Here is a 19,575-nt window from a genome sequence, read left to right as displayed (position 1 = left end):
TCTCGTTTTGGAACACTTAAAGCGTTAATAAGTGATAGAGGTACCCATTTTTGTAACCATCAACTTGAAATTTTTTTAACAAAATATGGGGTCTATCATAGGGTCTCAACAGCATATGACCCTCAAACAAACGGACAAGCCGAAGTGACTAACAGAGGTTTAAAACGAATACTCGAAAAAACCGTAGGGTTAAATAATAAGGAATGGGCCGATAAATTAGATGATGCTTTATGGGCTTTTCGAACTGCTTATAAAACAACAATAGGTACAACCCCATATAAGCTCGTCTATGGAAAAAGCTGTCATTTGCCAGTAGAAATTGCACACAAAGCCTACTGGGCAATTAAAAATGTAAACTTAGATTTAGAATTTGCCGCTAAAAATCGATTTTGCCAATTAAATGAATTCGACAAAATTAAGGAATTGTGCATACTCTAACTCCGAAATTTATAAGGAAAGAATGAAAAACTTGCATGATAAACACATTAAACCTAATGAATTTCGAGTAGGAGATCAAATTCTATTGTTTAATGCACGACTTCGATTGTTTCCTGGTAAATTAAAGTCTAGGTGGTCAGGACCTTTTTCCATCGTCCATATTTTCCCACACGGTGCAGTAGAAATTAAATCTCGGAATGGAATTCCATTCAAAGTCAATGGCCAACGGCTGAAGCTCTATCAAGGATTCATTGAGGATGAAGAGGAAGAGATCTCGCTTCAGACGGTCGAAGAATGAAAGCATCAACATCATACCTAGTAAGTTACAAGCGGGTTGACATCTAAATCGGTAAGTCTTCTAACCGAGTTTTTGGGAAACAAGGGCACTCACACGAGCACTAAAAATAATAATAATAATAATAATATAATTAAAATTGCCAGCCCACGGGGCCGTGTCCGCGCAACTGTCGGGATAAAACCCCTTTTTCATAACAATTTCTTCATTCCACACGCCCCGTTTCCTCGTAAACTCTCTGGTTCAGGCGATTTTTCTGCAAGATTTTGACGTCTCCTCTACTTCTAACAACATCAAGGTATGATTCAATCATTTTTAGTAGTAAGATTAAGCATTTGCATGTAGTTTAACATAAAAAAATTGGGGAAAAATCTAGGGTTCTTGAACTTCATCCGGATCGAACCTCAAATTTTTGCATAAATCTGTTAGCATTAGTTTAGATTCATGTTATAGGAAGTAAATCCACTTGTATTGATCATAGATTTTCCCAATTTCTCACAAAAACCTCAACCCTTGTTTTTTAACCGAAAAAGATAAAATTGAAGGGGTAAACGGTTTGTTTTGGGAAATACGGCACTTGGGGTTTTATTTTCGGGGAAAACCGCCCCTACTGGACCAAAAATTTTCAAGTTTTTGGGACCGGGTCAAAAAATGGGACTTTTGGGAAACAGACGTCTGGACACGGGGTCGTGCTTGCTGAGCACGGGGGCGTGTCTAGCCAATTTCAGACCAACTCGGGGCGTGTCCGCTGAACACGGGGCCGTGTTCAGCCGACTGTTTTCAGTTTTCTCCGAAAATTTCACTGTTTCGTGCTAATTGTTTGGTGTTTCCTTTCAGATGGCCAAGAAATTCACGAGGTTCAATGCAAATGAATTGGATGCTAAAGCAAGATACGATGTGCTTCGGGTCAAAAAATGGGATTTTTGGGAAACAGACGTCTGGACACGGGGTCGTGCTTGCTGAGCACGGGGGCGTGTCTAGCCAATTTCAGACCAACTCGGGGCGTGTCCGCTGAATACGGGGCCGTGTTCAGCCGACTGTTTTCAGTTTTCTCCAAAAATTTCACTGTTTCGTGCTAATTGTTTGGTGTTTCCTTTCAGATGGCCAAGAAATTCACGAGGTTCAATGCAAATGAATTGGATGCTAAAGAAAGATACGATGTGCTTCGAACCAGGCCGGAGGAATACCCACGACAAGTGTGCATGGATCTTCTAGGAGCAGTGAACCAGCTTGACCGCTTTAACAACCTAGTCACTGGCCCACTAAGAGCCGCCCTGTGCACTCGACTTCGCTCAGTCCACGAATATAATCTGGAATTCTACAGCACATTCGCGTTCAAATCAAGAGCTGACCCATTTGATAATGATGGGGTAGAATTCCGATATGGGGGGACTGTGTACTCAATCTCGATGGCACAGTTTGGGTCTATAGTTGGGTTTTATGCGGAGGAAGATGCGGGTAATGAAGAAAACACCAGCGGTCTCCGCGAGATCAAGGAAGAGGACCGCCAAGCCGCTTGGGCTCAAATAGGAGAAGGGCACTACAACCCAAGCAGCACTAAGAGCACTAAGTTGAGGGACCCTCTTTACCGTTATATCCATAGGGTCCTCACTTACTCTCTTAGCCAAAGGCACGAAAGCAGCGGCGTGGTAGGGTTACGAGATCTGGTGGTTCTTCATTGCATTCATACCCGCACCCACCTTGATGTTCCGTACCTCCTGCTCCGAAACATGCATTGGAACCAGCTTGCTACTCCACCGACCCCTATCTTCTTTGGGGGGTGGATATACCGTCTCTTCAAACATTTTGTGAATATGCCGAGGTCTTCCAAAAGAGCCCATGGACGGGGAGAGATGACATGACCATCTGCCGCTCCATGAACCTGATTTATGAAGCGGAAGACGGGACGGTTAGCTTCCAAAGAGTTCAAGGGCATGTTTGGAACCCGCAAGAGGCACTCGTCTTACATGCTCCACAATTCCAACCTCCTCCTCAATACCATTACCGGTCCTAGGGTGATCCGGGTTAATCCTCCTCACAAGGAGGCGGTTTTCCTAATTTTCAAAGCTTACATGACTTATTGCAGGAAAACCTCATGTGCACCAGGAACACCTATAACATGGCAAGCAACACGTACGCCCGAGTCGGAGCAATTGAGAGAAACATCTCCGACATACAGGATGACATTGGGAACATCCGGGAGTACATGGCGGGGCACGGAGGAGGAGATGACGATAAAGAAGAGGATATGGACTAAGCGGGAGGAGTGGAGGTAGGAGCAGCTGGTTGGAGGTCTAACAGGTTAACCCCCCTTATCTCATGAACAATTTCCGGCCAGCGTGCCGTGTGTTGAACAATTTAGTTTCCTCTAACACTTTTTACTTTTGTGCATTTTCTTTATTTTAACTTTGTGGTATGGATGTTTGAACAATGGTAATTTAGGATGCTTGTTATGGTTTGGTGTAGTGTTTATTGATAAAACAGGTACATACGAGGCTTAGAGCACTAAACATTAGTGCCAATAAAGCCGGGACAGGAAAACCGAAGCCAGAAACCTGTTTTTCACCTTTGCAGTTTGTCCACACGGGGTGGTGTTCCGCCAACACGCCCTCGTGCCCATTGCCCCAGACCTGCTGTTTGTCTCAATTATGCAGATTTTTGCCAGACACGGGGTCGTGCTCAGCCGACACGCCCCGTGTCCACCTTCTGTAGGTTATTGTTACTGGCAATCTGACCACAGGGTCGTGTTCATCCGACACGGGGCCGTGTCCAGACGCCCAGTAACATAAATTTTTGCTTTTTCACATCTTTTTACACATTCAATCAACCTAAAAAACTATTTTTGGGACACATTGAGGACAATGTGTAACTTAAGTGTGGGGGGATGCTAAAACCTTGAATCTTGCAAGTCATAATTACAAGCCTTACACAAAACTATATTAGAACCGCTAAACACCCCAAATTTTTTTCAAAAATTTTTCATTTTTTTTCTTGTCTAGGTTTAATTTGGGAATTTCAAGTTCTAAAAAGGTTATATTTTTACAAATTTACAACCGATAGCGTCGTGATAAAAAGAACCAACATAAGAAAATTATGAAACGGCATGATAAATCTAGTTAAAATTTGATTATATATACTTGATCACATAAAAACATATTCCCACAAAAAGTGAGTTTTGAGCCTTTATTGAGCATACAAATATACATCTTTAAACTAAATGCTCATTTTTCGTTTATGGTGTGAATAGCCGCTTGGTTCTTACAACTCTAGAACTTGCGACGATGATACATTCCCGGTCCTTACCAACTTAAACCCGAGTAAGTAAATAATGGAGGCATTAGGACTAACCCTTTTTATTTCTACACCATTATTTTTCTTTTTTTTTACCACCTACCCAAAATCCCCCTAGTTAACCCCTTTGAGCCTAAAGCTTTTTCATTTCTTAACCCAAAATAAACACCCTTTTACCCATCAAAACCCTTTTTCGTTTTAAAACCTTTATTTTAGTAACAAAGTTTGGTTTTTCTTATGACTTCCTTATAAAAAAATGATGATGATGATGATGATGAAGCCAAAAGAAATAAACAAACAAGTTTATAAAAAATAACTTTGTTTGAAGAACTGCTTCATCAAAATAAAAAGTTATAAAAAAATAAAAAGTCTTACGAAAACCGACGCTTTTTACGCCTTTCGCCCTTTTCTATTAACCTTTCCCCCAAAAGTCCTCTTGATATTTACAAAGGTGTATAGTTAAAAAGGAGGAGGATTGATTGCTTGGCAAGCTTACGGTAGGAGTGAGTTACATGCCGCTCTCGAGTAATTCACTAAAATACATCTTCGGCCGAGTGTTGAGTGATCCCCCGTGAGGTATGTGAACTTGTATATAAATGGAATTTTAAAAAGGCATGTTATGCCTTTATAATTAATTTATCTTATGTAATGTTTTAAATAAATCATGACGAATAGGATTGTAAATAAATAAAACTTAATAAAGAATCTTGGAAATCCCGACACTCTATGACAAGCCCAAAACCTTCTCTTCTACACGTTCCATTTGGGAGTGTAAGCCACTTTATAAAGAGTTTTGCTTGAGGACAAGCAAAGATTCAAGTGTGGGGGTATTTGATGTGTGCAAAATACAACATATAAATTACATCAAATGTGGCATAAAACTAACCTTTTTTTAGTACTAATGTTGGAAAAAGTGTGTTTTTGTCTTCATTTTGTATTTTCAGGATTAATTGAGCTGAAATGAACAAAAGAAGTAAAAAGGCAGCTAAATCTAACATAAATACAAGAAAAGGAATAAACGTGGCATGTCCGACCCCTCGACAGCATCCTCCCAAGGAAAAACAAGAGAATAGAAGGCTGAACACGCCCCATGCTCAATGAGCACGGGGGCGTGCCCAAGTGTCTGCAGAAAAGACAAAGTTGTAGAAGCTTCTATCACCCACCACGGGGGCATGTCCAGCGGACACGGGGCCGTGGTCAACTCTAAGATTTGCAGAATCTAGGAAAATCTTGATAGTAAAGATACGCTTCTACACACGGGGTCGTGCCCAGCGAACACGGGGGCGTGATCAACTAATGCAGGCAAACTGCATTTAATGAAGAAAGAGAATATGGGTGGACACGGGGCCGTCCCAATGGACACGGGGCCGTGTCCGGGCTTCTGTGCAGACTATAAATAGGGGTGCTTGGCTCATTTGCAAACCATCCCTTGGCAAACCACCTCTCTCACACTTCACCTACCCACCACCACCATCACAACCCACATCCACCACCATCATCCGTCATCCATCATAGAGTGTGTGAGTAGTCTCGGGATCCAAGATTGATCGTAAGAGTTCTTGACAATCAAAGGCCATGTTTGCCTAAGTCTCTTACATCACTTGGTAAAGACAAGTGTCTAGTGTAATACTTTTTATTTTTAATCTTTTCACACTTTTTATTTGTTTATGTATTAATGACTTTAATAACTAGTTTTTTATGTTGAAGGTGAATCTTCCTTATCATTTGTCTGTGGTATCTTGGCATTATTTTACTGTCTATATAAAATAAAAGATTTTCACCATTCATATCTCCATGGTCTATATGGATATATGTTGGCTATCTGGTCGGTGGTTAAGGGAATGGTTTGGTAAGAGTCTTGCCTTGTTCAGTGTATAGATCCTGCAAGGACCTGGGTCATCTTTAGTAGGACCTCCTTCAATACCCACTGGTATTGGATGGCGGGGGTCCGAACTCCTTGATCCCCTCATATGTAAGCTACTATTAAAACATTAACCCGACTACTTAGGACTGTATCCCTGCTGACTCAGACTACTTAGCCGAGGGTAACGTCACCTTCAAAAGAGGGGCCTACCACATTATGCATTAATAACTTAATTAATTATCTTTCAATAATCCAACCGTTTAGGATTGTATCCTTGCTGACTCAAACTACTGGGTTGAGGGTGACGTCACCTTCAAAAGAGGGGCCTACTACTATAACTAAGATAATCTCTTAAAAAGTGCAAAAGTGCGAAAATAATCAAAGGTTACACTAAGCACGAGTCGGATCCAAGTGATTCATCTTGTCTATCTGTTTTTATTTTTATTTTTCAGCATTTTTATTCATCTTGTCTATCTGTTTTTATTTTTATTTTTCAGCATTTTTAGTTTTTTTATTTTCTAGTTTAAACATCTTTTTCTAAATTTTTGATTTGGTTAGACGTTGAGGATAAACCGGTATTAAAAGTTCTTGTGTCCTTGGACGACCTCGGTATCTTACCAACACTATACTACGTTCACGATGGGTGCACTTGCCCATATGTGTGTTTGGTGTTAGTAAAATATCGTGTTTTATAAAATTAAAATTGACTAACGTGTAAAAAGGGCTAAAAATATACATAAAAATCTATAACACCACACGCGCATCAATTTTTGTACAATTTTCGGTGTTTTTTGGTTTGTTTGAGGAGTTTTTCAAGGATTCGAGGATGATGCGGTGAAGGAAAATACACACAAACAGAGTTCCAGGTATGGATTTTTGTTCATTTTATCACGTGAACAAGTTTGAGGAAGTTTCCTAAAATTTGGGTTACTTTTAGAGTAAATTACGTTTTTTACCCCTGTGGTTATATCACTTTACTATATTAGCCTAAAATAAGAAAATAAGATTTTTTACCATATGTGCCCCATGGTATTTATAACTAACTATTTTGGCCCCTGAATATAACTCAACCCCAAACCCTGGTTAATTATTAGTCACATGACATGCACATGATGGGTAAATTGGTAATTTCCCCTCCCCTTTACTTTTATTGACTTCATAAAAAATAAAAGAATAATTATCACCTGCACATCATCATCTTCTTAACCCAAATCTTCAAGAACACATCATCATCTTCAAGAACACATCATCATCAAACCCAGATCTTCAAGGACATGACCCCCTTCAACCATCATTATCATCATCCCCTAACCAAAACCCACATTTCAGTTTCAGATCTTCATGAACAAGAACAAATCAGGCGAAAAGATGTTTCCAATCTCCGGCGGAATAGGTCCGGTGAACATTATGATGAACATCATCACCCCACCAACCCAATAAAGCAGCTTCGATTAAGTTCTAATTCCCTAAAAGTTAGCAAATTAAACCCATCACTGCAACTCTCCACCACACTAGTTTAACCACCACACTACACCAACACTGTAACTCTGTACACCACCATCACCTTTCACCACCCACCTAAACTCCGATGACACCCAACCACCACTAAACCGTCGTCAACCTCCACCACCGTCACAATGCCACGAATATCAGCCACCATCTCAGACCACCACCATTTCCAGTATTATTCACAACCATCACCACCACCAATCACCACCAAAAACCCAAAATCAATCCAGCAACCAAAAACCCAAAATCAAACGACAAACCCTAACCTTTTCCGCCCAACCCACATCCACCTAAAATTTCGTCGATAACAACTGTTATACCCACGAGCCATGGGGTGTGGAACCACCGGGAATAAAGGGGTTTTTTAAGTGAGATGGTGGTGGTTTTTGGCTAGATCTGGTGGCGATGGTGGCTTTTGATTTGGCGAATGACAGGGATGATGGTGGCTTTTGATTTCAGATGTAGAGAGAGAGAGAGAAGTTGCAGGAAGATGAAGAAGAAAAAGGAGGGGGTGAGTGGAGTAGAGAGAGTGTGAGTTTCTGTGTGTGTGAATGATGTTTGGTGTGATATGGATGAAAATGGGGAGTGGAAATTACCAATTTACCCATCATGTGCATGTCATGTGACTAATAATTAACCAGAGTTTTGGGTTGAGGTAGACTCAGGGGCCAAAATAATTAGTTATAGTGACCATGGGGGCACATATGTTAAAAAATCTTATTTTGAGCTAATATAGTAAAAGTGATATAACCACAGGGGCCAAAAACGTAATTTACTCGTTAATTTTATCATGTGAACAAGTTTGAGGAAGTGTCCTAAAATTTGGTTTTTAGAATATCAAAATTTTTCTAAGGCAAAATAGTGAAAAACTAACCAAACCTGCTGGAGATATGGCTTCCCCACGCCACGCGAGGGAGTTGGTGATTGTTATCGCGACACGTGTGAGATCCATAAGTCAACTGTCGGTCAACCCAGGGGCGCAGGTTAGAAGGGGTCGGGGGAGGGGGGCGTCCGACCCCCCGAACTTTTCGCACAGTAGTGTTATGTATGTAGCTTTCGTATATAAATTTTTGGGTATATACATTTTCGACCCCCCAGTTCTTCATAAATATTTGGGTATATATGTTTTGGGAAATCTCAAGCTTCACCACTGGGTCAACCCATTTCCTCGCGCCACGCAGGGGGAGTTGTCTGTCTTCGTTGCGACACGCAGGAAAGGGGTAGGTTTGGAATTAAAAAAATGATTTTCACCCAGTCTTCTCCGCTATCCATTTTATCTTTCTTCGCAATCATTTTCACCTACCGCGCAACCATTTAATCATTCCATCCATCATATCCAACGCTGATCAGGTACGTTTCCTGATTTTTGTATATTGAGTAGTGAGTCTTTTTAATGCTCGTTTATTTTTAATATGTTTGAGTTTGTTGGTTTTATGGGTTTGCTTTGAGGATAGTTTTGCAGGTTTTGATCGATCTATCCATACTCAATCTCCATTTGGACGAGGAGGATCTGAGCGCTATTTGAGAAAGGCATCCCATATCAAGTGCAACCGTGAAGGAAATGTTATACGGTCACATGGAATATTCACAAGGATCTTGATGCTTTAACCAGTGGGAGTCTGTTCCAGTCTTTTATACATTCTTATATTTTTTTATTTTGAGTCGTAGTTTCTTACCATATTGAGGACATTGTAGATTTCAAGTGTGGAGAGGGGAAACTAGTGCCTTAGTTAGTGTTTTAGCATAATTTAGTTAGTATTTAAAAAAAATAGAAAACCCAAAAATCCATAAAAAATAAAAAAAAAGGTTTGAAAATGTCCCTTAAAAGCTTTGCAATAAAATGGAAAATGATAGTTGAAATCAGTTTTGGCCTTTTGGGTTTTCATTAGTATATATACGAGATAAATTAAATGGTTGAAAACGCATCTAACTTGAGATATGTGGGTAGGCCTAGCTCATTAAAAGGTTTCCCTAGAATTGATCTAATACACTTAATTGTCATGACTCATGTGGGTTCTCGCCTTAAGAGAAATAGCAAAAGTGAAACTGTTGAATAATATAAAAGGTATCATTGTTGAATAGTATAAAATATATCATTATAAGTAAAAACCTATAACTTTCTTTAAGTTATCCAAAGAGGAATGGAAATTACATCAAGATAGAAGGTAAGCAGGCAACAAGTTGCGACGCTACCGATTTTTTAAAAAAAAACAAAACTAAATCTTTTAATTAAATGGCACACAATTGTGGCGTATGAGCATTATCGATTTATCAGACAACTAGGTTAGAACCTCGTGTATTACACGGGTTGAATAAATGTAATTTTATATATTAAATAATAAAAAGTTATATCTTTATGAACCCCGTATATTGTACGGGTTAAATAAATATAATTTTATATATCAAATAATAAAAAAAGTTATATCTTTAAAAACCATATGTATTACACAGATTAAATAAATGTAATTTTGTATACTAAATACTAAAAACGTCGTATTTTTAAAAAACCCGTGTATAATCTAGTTGAATAAATCTAAAAAATAATAAAAAAAAACTACATCCTTAAAAACCTCGTATATTACACGTGTTGAATAGATCTAAAAAAGAGTTATATCTTTAAAAACCATGTGTATTACACAGATTAAATAAATGTAATTTTGTATAATATATACTAAAAACGTCGTATCTTTAAAAAACCCGTGTACAGTCGGGTTGAAAAATCTACCAAATAATAAAAAAAATTATATCCTTAAAAAACTCCGTGTATTACACGTGTTGAATATTAAAGTATGATAAGATTTAATACTAATTTATTATTTATTTAGTTAATATAAGATAAGTATAGATTTGAGGATACCTTCAATAAATGACACGTGTCCAAAAGTTGGTTTCTTTTATTATAGTTGTAAGACCGAGTTTATAACACTAGATTTAATAACATAAAACCTTGCCTTTCATAGCAAATTTGAAGTTTACAAAAACTTTCAAGACTTGAAACCATAACTATATATAACATTCACGATAATATCCTACGAAACCATATTCAAGATAGAATCTACAATTGTTACATAGTTTTAAAACAAAAGATCAAGTGCGGAAGCGTTTGTTTGAGTGTTCGGTTCAAATACTTATGCTTGATCATCACCCTTCTACTAGAAAACCTGAAAAACTGAACATTTTTAAACCAATGTTAGTATTAAGGTCTTTGGATAATAATATAATCAAAACGGTGTTTGAAGACCAATTAACGTAACCAAGAATAATGAAATTCAATTTTTGGAACTGGGTGCTACCGTAACTTACGGTAGTCACCGTAAGTTACGGTGGCTCCTGGAAGTTTGTGACCTGCCGTAAGGCAGTAGGATCCTACCGTAGCAACTTGTTTGCTACCGTAAGTTACGGTATCACCGTAACTTACGGTAGTCACTGTACATGTTTTCTTGCTTTGTTGGTGTTGTCATTCTATTCCCATTTTGCAGTAATTTAATCTTGAACATGATTATCACCTAACCAAGGTTAGGATACTCATGTTCTGATTATTACCCGCTATCATGTTTTGCTTTCCCCATGAGGGGTCGCTTACGCAATAATCTACATGTTTAAATCCAAGGCTTCGTGTTTGTCAAACTACACTACTTGACATGTTTACCAAATCAGAACCTTAACTCTTGTATTAGGAGTTAAGTTTCTCAACTAGCTTAGCGTGTCCGCTATCTGGCTTACGCTTGGTTTATAACCATTCGTCTTGTTTACTCTCAAACTTGTTTTGACCCGTTTGGATGCCGGAATTTAGGCGCCAATTGAGGTATTTCAAGAATCCTTTTCTAACACATGTTTTGACCCGTTTTTACTTGTTTGAGTCACAAAGACACTTTCGTGGCGTATTGGTCTATCTTGTTTACCATGCTTTAAACTAAGACATAAAACAAATAAATAATCTTAATGTAGCGAAACGGTAATTTCGTACCTTTAGAGCACGCCTTTCCCCCGTGAATTCCCTTCGGCTTGTCCGCTTGATGATCCGGACTCTTTGCCTAGAAAATTCAGTTTACAACTGGTTTAGAACTCTTTACATGAGTATTAACGCATTATTATAAACATTCATCAAATCTGCGTTTTCATCCAAAATTTAACATTCAAATCCCCACTTAGGCATTTCAACAAACACCTAGCGGGTCGGATTTTTTACATAGTCATTACCAAGTTCATGGCTTGTTATCTACATCTAAATTCACTTCAATTAAGCAAATTGTACACACTTAAACATTCAAATTACTGAATTTCATCATACAATTCAGCTTTTCACTAGATTAAAAATTCATAATCCTAGTGTTTGTCTAGTCTTTACAATATCATAAATCACCTACAATGGTGATTGTAATTTCTTCAAGTATCATGCAATGATTTTCACAAATAATCATCTAGGCTTTAACCCTAAACATCATATTACTTCAAGATTCATTCATACATAACATATCTAGGCTCAATTTCAGTTTTTCACCATTAACCTAGAATTCATGGTGAATCAAATCATCAAAATTATACATACCTTTTGATCCCTATGACGAGGTGATTACTAATTTGTGTTTAGAATTCGATTTGAACTTGATTTAGGCTTCCAATTTGAGCTTTTTGTGACGAACTAGGGTTTGAAGTGAATCCCCTGGTCGCCCTTCTCTCTTGATCGACCAGACACCAAATTTTGGGGTGTTTGGTTTTGTTTTGGTTACTATTAGTAACTTAAGTTTCAGTTTTGACAAGTTTAAACCCTCAACTTTGATTTATCCTTAAGTTTGAGTGTTTTAACCCTATTATGAGTTATTTCAAGGCTTGTAATTAACTAGGTTAAAATTCCTAGTTGGTTGACTCTTGTTTATTTTTACTTTTAAATTTTAATATAAAGATTTATATTTTAGGAGTGTTACAAGTCCACCCCCCTTAAAAAGGGTTCCGTCCCCGAAACCGAATTACGTACCAAATAAAGTAGGGTATAGCCGTTGCATTTCTTCTTCGGATTCCCATGTGGTATCAGCACCCTTCTTGTGTTCCCATTTGACCCGTACTTGATTGATCTCTTTATTCCTTAAGGTTTTCACCTTACGATCCAGAATCGCAACAGGTTTTACCACATAGTTTAACCTGTCATCCACCTCGATATCATCGTAGTGAATATAAGTTGTCTCATCTGCTAGACATTTTCGAAGATGTGACACGTGAAATGTGCTATGAATTCTGCTTAGTTCCTCCGGTAGATCAAGACGATAAGCTACTTTTCCTATCCGTTCGATAACCATAAACGGTCCGATAAATCTTGGGCTCAATTTCCCTTTCTTTCTTAACCGGATAACTCCCTTCCATGGGGACACCTTGAGCATGACTTTGTCACCGACTTGAAATTCAATTGGCCTTCTCCGTTTATCAGCGTACGACTTTTGTCGGTCTTGAGCTGCTTTTAAGTGAGTTCGGACCATGTCAATTTTCTCATTCGTAATTCGGATCATATCCGTGGGTGCTAGTCCACGTGGGCCCACTTCTCCCCAACATATCGGGGTTCGACACTTTCTTCCATATAACAATTCATATGGGGCCATTCTAATGCTCGCGTGGTAGCTGTTGTTATATGAAAATTCGACTAAGGGTAAATGGACATCCCAACTACCCCCGAAGTCGATGATGCAAGCCCGTAACATGTCTTCTAACGTTTATATTGTTCTTTCACTTTGCCCATCCGTTTTAGGATGGTATGCAATGCTAAAGAATAGCTTAGTTCCCAATTGCTCTTGGAACTTACGCCAAAAGTCTGAAGTAAACCGGGTATCTCTGTCAGACATAATGGATATCGGTACTCCGTGGCGTGCCACGATTTCATTTGTATACACCTCTGACATCTTTTCAGATGTATAAGTCTCACGAATCGGGATGAAGTGAGCACTTTTAGTCATTCTATCTACAACTACCCATATAGCATCAAAACCACGGCTTGTTTTGGGCAGTTTAGTCAATAGGTCCATTGTAATTTGTTCCCATTTCCAAACCCGGATTTCTAACGGTTGGAGTTTACCATATGGCTTTTGGTGCTCCGCCTTGACTTGTAGACATGTTAAACATTTTTCAACGTATTTCACGGCGTCTCTTTTTCATTCCGGGCCACCAGTAGTTTTGTTTTAAATCGTTATACATCTTGGTCGCTCCCGAATGAATGGAATAACGGGACTTGTGAGCTTCATCAAATATGAGCTTTTTAACTCCACATGCGTTAGGGACCCAAATTCTATTGAAACGTGTCTTCAAGCCGTGACTGCCTACCTCGAGATCTTTAACTTGGCTAACAATCCTTTCCTTTCTCCAGTTTTCCGTCTTTACTGCTTCATCTTGTGCTTCTCGGATTCGTTCTAGTAAGCCCGAGGTCACAATGAGCTGCAATGATCGTACCCGTATCGGGGTATAATCTGCTTTTCGGCTCAACGCATCAGCCACTACATTGGCCTTCCCGGGGTGGTAATGTATTTCACAGTCGAAATCCTTGACCGTTTCCAGCCACCGCCTTTGTCTCATGTTTAATTCCTTCTGATTGAAGAAATACTTTAAACTTTTATGGTCGGTAAAGATCGCAAACTTTACCCCATACAAGTAATGCCTCCATATCTTTAAGGCAAACACCACCGCCGCCAATTCCAAGTCGTGGACCGGGTATTTCTTTTCATCGATCTTCAATTGCCTCGAGGCGTAGGCGATGACCTTGCCTCGTTGCATTAAAACACACCCGAGTCCCGAATGCGACGCATCTGTGTAAACTACCATGTCGTCGACTCCTTCCGGTATTGTTAACACCGGAGCGTGAGTTAACTTTTCCTTGAGCGTTTGGAAGGCCTCGTCCTGTTCGATGCCCCACACGAACTTTTCCTCCTTGCGAGTCAATTTGGTCAATGGCAAGGCAATTTTGGAGAAATCCTGTATGAATCTCCGATAATATCCCGCAAGCCCTAAAAAGCTTCGGATTTCTGAGGGATTTCTTGGAGGGTTCCATTTTGACATAGCTTCTATCTTTGACGGATCCACTAGTACTCCATCAGCACTAATGATATGCCCAAGAAACTGCACCTCTCGTAGCCAGAAAGCGCACTTTGAGAATTTTGCATACAACTTTTCTCGTCTGAGTGTGTCTAATACTTCCCGGAAATGACACACGTGCTCAGCTTCATTCTTCGAGTATACCAAAATGTCATCGATAAATACAATTACCGACTTATCTAGCATAGGTTTGCAAACCCGGTTCATGAGGTCCATGAAAGTTGCGGGTGCATTGGTCAACCCGAAGGCATTACAAGGAACTCATAATGCCCGTACCGTGTACGAAAGGCCGTCTTCGGTACGTCTTCCTCCTTGACTTTCAATTGGTGATAACCAGATCGGAGATCAATCTTGGAGAACCAACTTGCTCCTTGTAGTTGGTCAAACAAATCATCAATTCTTGGAAGTGGGTATCGATTCTTCACCGTGAGTTTGTTTAACACTCGGTAATCGATACACATGCGCATACTGCCGTCCTTCTTTTTCACGAATAAAACTGGTGCGCCCCACGGGGACACACTCGGTCGGATAAACCCCTTGTCGAGCAATTCTTGGATTTGAGACATCAATTCTTGTAATTCCAGCGGCGCAAGTCGATACGGCGCCGTGGCCACGGGTTTGGCGCCCGGAATCAACTCGATTCCGAACTCTACCTCCCGTTCTGGTGGTATCCCCGGTAGTTCTTCCGGGAACACATCTTCATAATCACGTACCACCAGTACATCTCCAATTTTGAGGGATTCTTTTTCCGATTCGCTTGCGTATATCATATAAGCCTTGCATCCATGTTTCATAAGTTTATGGGCTTCTAGCATTGAGCATAGCACCGGGCTACCTCCTTTTTCACCGTATATCGTAACTTGATTTCCGCTAGGAGACGTCAGCTTTATTTCCTTTCGGAAACAAACCACCTTCGCGTGGTATCGGGATAACCAATCCATCCCCACGTTCACTTGGAATTCTCCCATCGACATCGGAATCAAATCTATTGTGTATTCTTCGTCATCAATGCTCATTTTACAGTTTTCACATACATCACAAACAATAAAGCTCTTGTTATTACCTATCTCTACTTCTAAAGGCATAGGTAATTTTGTTAGAACAAATGAAGGATGTCGAATAAATCCATATGAAATAAAGGATTTATTCGCACCCGTATCAAATAACACATGTGCGGGAATCGAATTTATAGTAAATATACCTGAGACCACATCAGGTTCAACTTTTGCTTCAGCGGCAGTCAATTGGAAAGATCTGGCTTTTGCTTTCGGGGCTTCGCCTTTCGAGTCTTGCCCATCTTTCTTTCCAACCAATTCCGGGCATTCTGATCTTTTGTGACCCGTGCGGTAATAGTTGTAACAAACAGTCACTTTCTCCGGACATGATATAGCCATGTGTCCCGTTTTTCGACATATGGGACAAGGCTTATCTTTGAAATGACATTCGCCTTTATGACTCTTCCCACAAATTTTGCAACTTGGTGTACTACCCTTTGTATCCGATTTCTTCGCTGTGTCACTCGTTCGTGCTTTCTTGGTAGGGCTTGGATTTACATCTTGTGCCCTCCGTTCACCCCGTTCTATGCTCTTTTTCAGTTCGATCTCCCTTTCCCGAGCAGCATTAATGATCTCGGTAAGGGTCTCGTATTTTGAAGGGGTTATGAACTCTCTATATTCCGCACTCAGCATGTTATGGTAGTAGTAGACCTTTTATTCTTCATTCGTCACCAAATCATCACAGAATTTCATCTTGTCCATAAACATCCCCGTGATCTTGTCTATGGATTCACCCTTGTGTCTGAGTTGCATGAATTCTTCCTTGATTCTATTTATGACCGCTTTGGGACTATGGTGTTTAAGAAACGACGTCTTAAACTCCTCCCATGTCATGGCCTTAGCCGCTTCACTCCCAATTTCTTTCTTTTTGTTATCCCACCAGTCTTTCGCTTGACCTCTTAATTGACCCGTACCATAGGCTACGTAGTCATTTTCATCACAATGAGTTCTCTCGAATACTCCTTCGATATCACTTAGCCATCGTTGGCACACAATTGGATCAACCTCTCCATTATATATGGGTGGTTTACATGCCATGAATTCCTTGTATGAACAAGGCTTTCGTCCTCCAGGTTTTTCCTTTGCTAGATTTGAATTATCCTCTAGCTTCTTGATTCTCTCGTCTACTATTGATAAAACAGTGTTTTCAATTTTATCAATGAAATCCGACAAACTGTTTTCGATCGCCTTTCCAACCTCTTCGGCAATCACTACCCTCATTTGTTCGGTGACTCTTGGCACCGCATCATCATCACCTCCGTCCGACATCTTTAATACTGAAATGTTTACATATATTGTTAAACATTCCATTTATAACACATGCTTTACTTGTTTTGATTCAATCAAGTTCATAACTTGATTCAATCGTTCTTGTTTCATGCATTTCTTGTGTTTGAGTGTGCTTAAACACTCTTTTTCATGCATATTTGTTCATGATTTATTTCTATATTCATCTAATTTTACTTAAATAATTAATTCTTACCGGATGTTTGATCAAGCTTGAACCGAACACTTATTGACAACCTTGAGCTCTGATTACCAACTTGTAAGACCCAGTTTATAACACTAGATTTAATAACATAAAACCTTGCCTTTCATAGCAAATTTGAAGTTTACAAAAACTTTCAAGACTTGAAAACCATAACTATACATAACATTCACGATAATATCCTACGAAACCATATTCAAGATAGAATCTACAATTGTTACATAGTTTTAAAACAAAAGATCAAGTGCGGAAGCGTTTGTTTGAGTGTTCGGTTCAAATACTTATGCTTGATCATCACCCTTCTACTAGAAAACCTGAAAAACTGAACATTTTTAAACCAATGTTAGTATTAAGGTCTTTGGATAATAATATAATCAAAACGGTGTTTGAAGACCAATTAACGTAACCAAGAATAATGAAATTCAATTTTTGGAACTGGGTGCTACCGTAACTTACGGTAGTCACCGTAAGTTACGGTGGCTCCTGGAAGTTTGTGACCTGCCGTAAGGTAGTAGGATCCTACCGTAGCAACTTGTTTGCTACCGTAAGTTACGGTATCACCGTAACTTACGGTAGTCACTGTACATGTTTTCTTGCTTTGTTGGTGTTGTCATTCTATTCCCATTTTGCAATAATTTAATCTTGAACATGATTATCACCTAACCAAGGTTAGGATACTCATGTTCTGATTATTACCCTCTATCATGTTTCGCTTTCCCCATGAGGGGTTGCTTACGCAATAATCTACATGTTTAAATCCAAGCTTCGTGTTTGTCAAACTACACTACTTGACATGTTTACCAAATCAGAACCTTAACTCTTGTATTAGGAGTTAAGTTTCTCAACTAGCTTAGCGTGTCCGCTATCCGGCTTACGCTTGGTTTATAACCATTCGTCTTGTTTACTCTCAAACTTGTTTTGACCCGTTTGGATGCCGGAATTTAGGCGCCAATCGAGGTATTTCAAGAATCCTTTTCTAACACATGTTTTGACCCGTTTTTACTTGTTTGAGTCGCAAAAACACTTTCGTGACGTATTGGTCTATCTTGTTTACCATGCTTTAAACTAAGACATAAAACAAATAAATAATCTTAATGTAGCGAAACGGTAATTTCGTACCTTTAGAGCACGCCTTTCCCCCGTGAATTCCCTTCGGCTTGTCCGCTTGATAATCTGGACTCTTTGCCTAGAAAATTTAGTTTACAACTGGTTTAGAACTCTTTACATGAGTATTAACGCATTATTATAAACATTCATCAAATCTGCGTTTTCATCCAAAATTTAACATTCAAATCCCCACTTAGGCATTTCAACAAACACCTAGCGGGTCGGATTTTTTACATAGTCATTACCAAGTTCATGGCTTGTTATCTACATCTAAATTCACTTCAATTAAGCAAATTGTACACACTTAAACATTCAAATTACTGAATTTCATCATACAATTCAGCTTTTCACTAGATTAAAAATTCATAATCCTAGTGTTTGTCTAGTCTTTACAATATCATAAATCACCTACAATGGTGATTGTAATTTCTTCAAGTATCATGCAATGATTTTCACAAATAATCATCTAGGCTTTAACCCTAAACATCATATTACTTCAAGATTCATTCATACATAACATATCTAGGCTCAATTTCAGCTTTTCACCATTAACCTAGAATTCATGGTGAATCAAATCATCAAAATTATGCATACCTTTTGATCCCTATGACGAGGTGATTACTAATTTGTGTTTAGAATTCGATTTGAACTTGATTTAGGCTTCCAATTTGAGCTTTTTGTGACGAACTAGGGTTTGAAGTGAATCCCCTGGTCGCCCTTCTCTCTTGATCGACCAGACACCAAATTTTGGGGTGTTTGGTTTTGTTTTGGTTACTATTAGTAACTTAAGTTTCAGTTTTGACAAGTTTAAACCCTCAACTTTGATTTATCCTTAAGTTTGAGTGTTTTAACCCTATTATGAGTTATTTCAAGGCTTGTAATTAACTAGGTTAAAATTCCTAGTTGGTTGACTCTTGTTTATTTTTACTTTTAAATTTTAATATAAAGATTTATATTTTAGGGGTGTTACAATAGTAGACTAGCGGTAAGACCCGTGTGCAAACACGGGTCGTTTCTTAGAAAACCATGCATAACACATATTAATATAACGTATAGATACGTGTATAAATATTGTACCAAAATGTGTTATCTATTATAGCTAAAAGACAACTATAAACATAGATTATCGGATAATATATCAGATACATATAATTTAACTGTTTACCCAAAAAGACAATATAAACTGTTTATAGACATAGGTACTTAATAGAATTTGAATACAACTTTAGGTTCAACAAACGTTAACTACAAACACACAATCACCTGCCTCAACAACTTTCAGCAAAACTAAATCAAGGAATCAGCAGACTTTAAAAATCAGCTGATCTTTATTCTCTCATCAACCTTTCCTGAATTTGCCCTTTGAATTGGAGCTCAAAATCCAAGGAATCAGTATCATCTTCATCCCTATCAAGCTGAAGGTTAAAAAGATCTTAGAGGTCAACTGGATTCAAAC

At 38.8% G+C, this 19,575-nt stretch overlaps 1 long non-coding RNA gene across 1 annotated transcript; it reads right to left on the bottom strand.

Moving 5' to 3' along the window:
* Window positions 1-10,420: 10,420 nt before the first annotated feature.
* Window positions 10,421-12,272, bottom strand: LOC118488111. Its single transcript, XR_004883768.1, has 3 exons — window positions 11,947-12,272; window positions 11,365-11,431; window positions 10,421-10,566 (listed from the first exon to the last, which is right to left on the bottom strand). It is a non-coding gene; the product is annotated as an uncharacterized LOC118488111 (long non-coding RNA).
* Between the last annotated feature and the right edge of the window lie 7,303 nt (window positions 12,273-19,575).

Source organism: Helianthus annuus, chromosome 16 (genome assembly GCF_002127325.2).
Source record: "Helianthus annuus cultivar XRQ/B chromosome 16, HanXRQr2.0-SUNRISE, whole genome shotgun sequence".
Taxonomy (NCBI): Eukaryota; Viridiplantae; Streptophyta; class Magnoliopsida; order Asterales; family Asteraceae; genus Helianthus; species Helianthus annuus.
The sequence above is the reverse complement of the archived record's forward strand: the minus strand, read 5'-3'. Positions and strand labels throughout refer to the sequence as shown.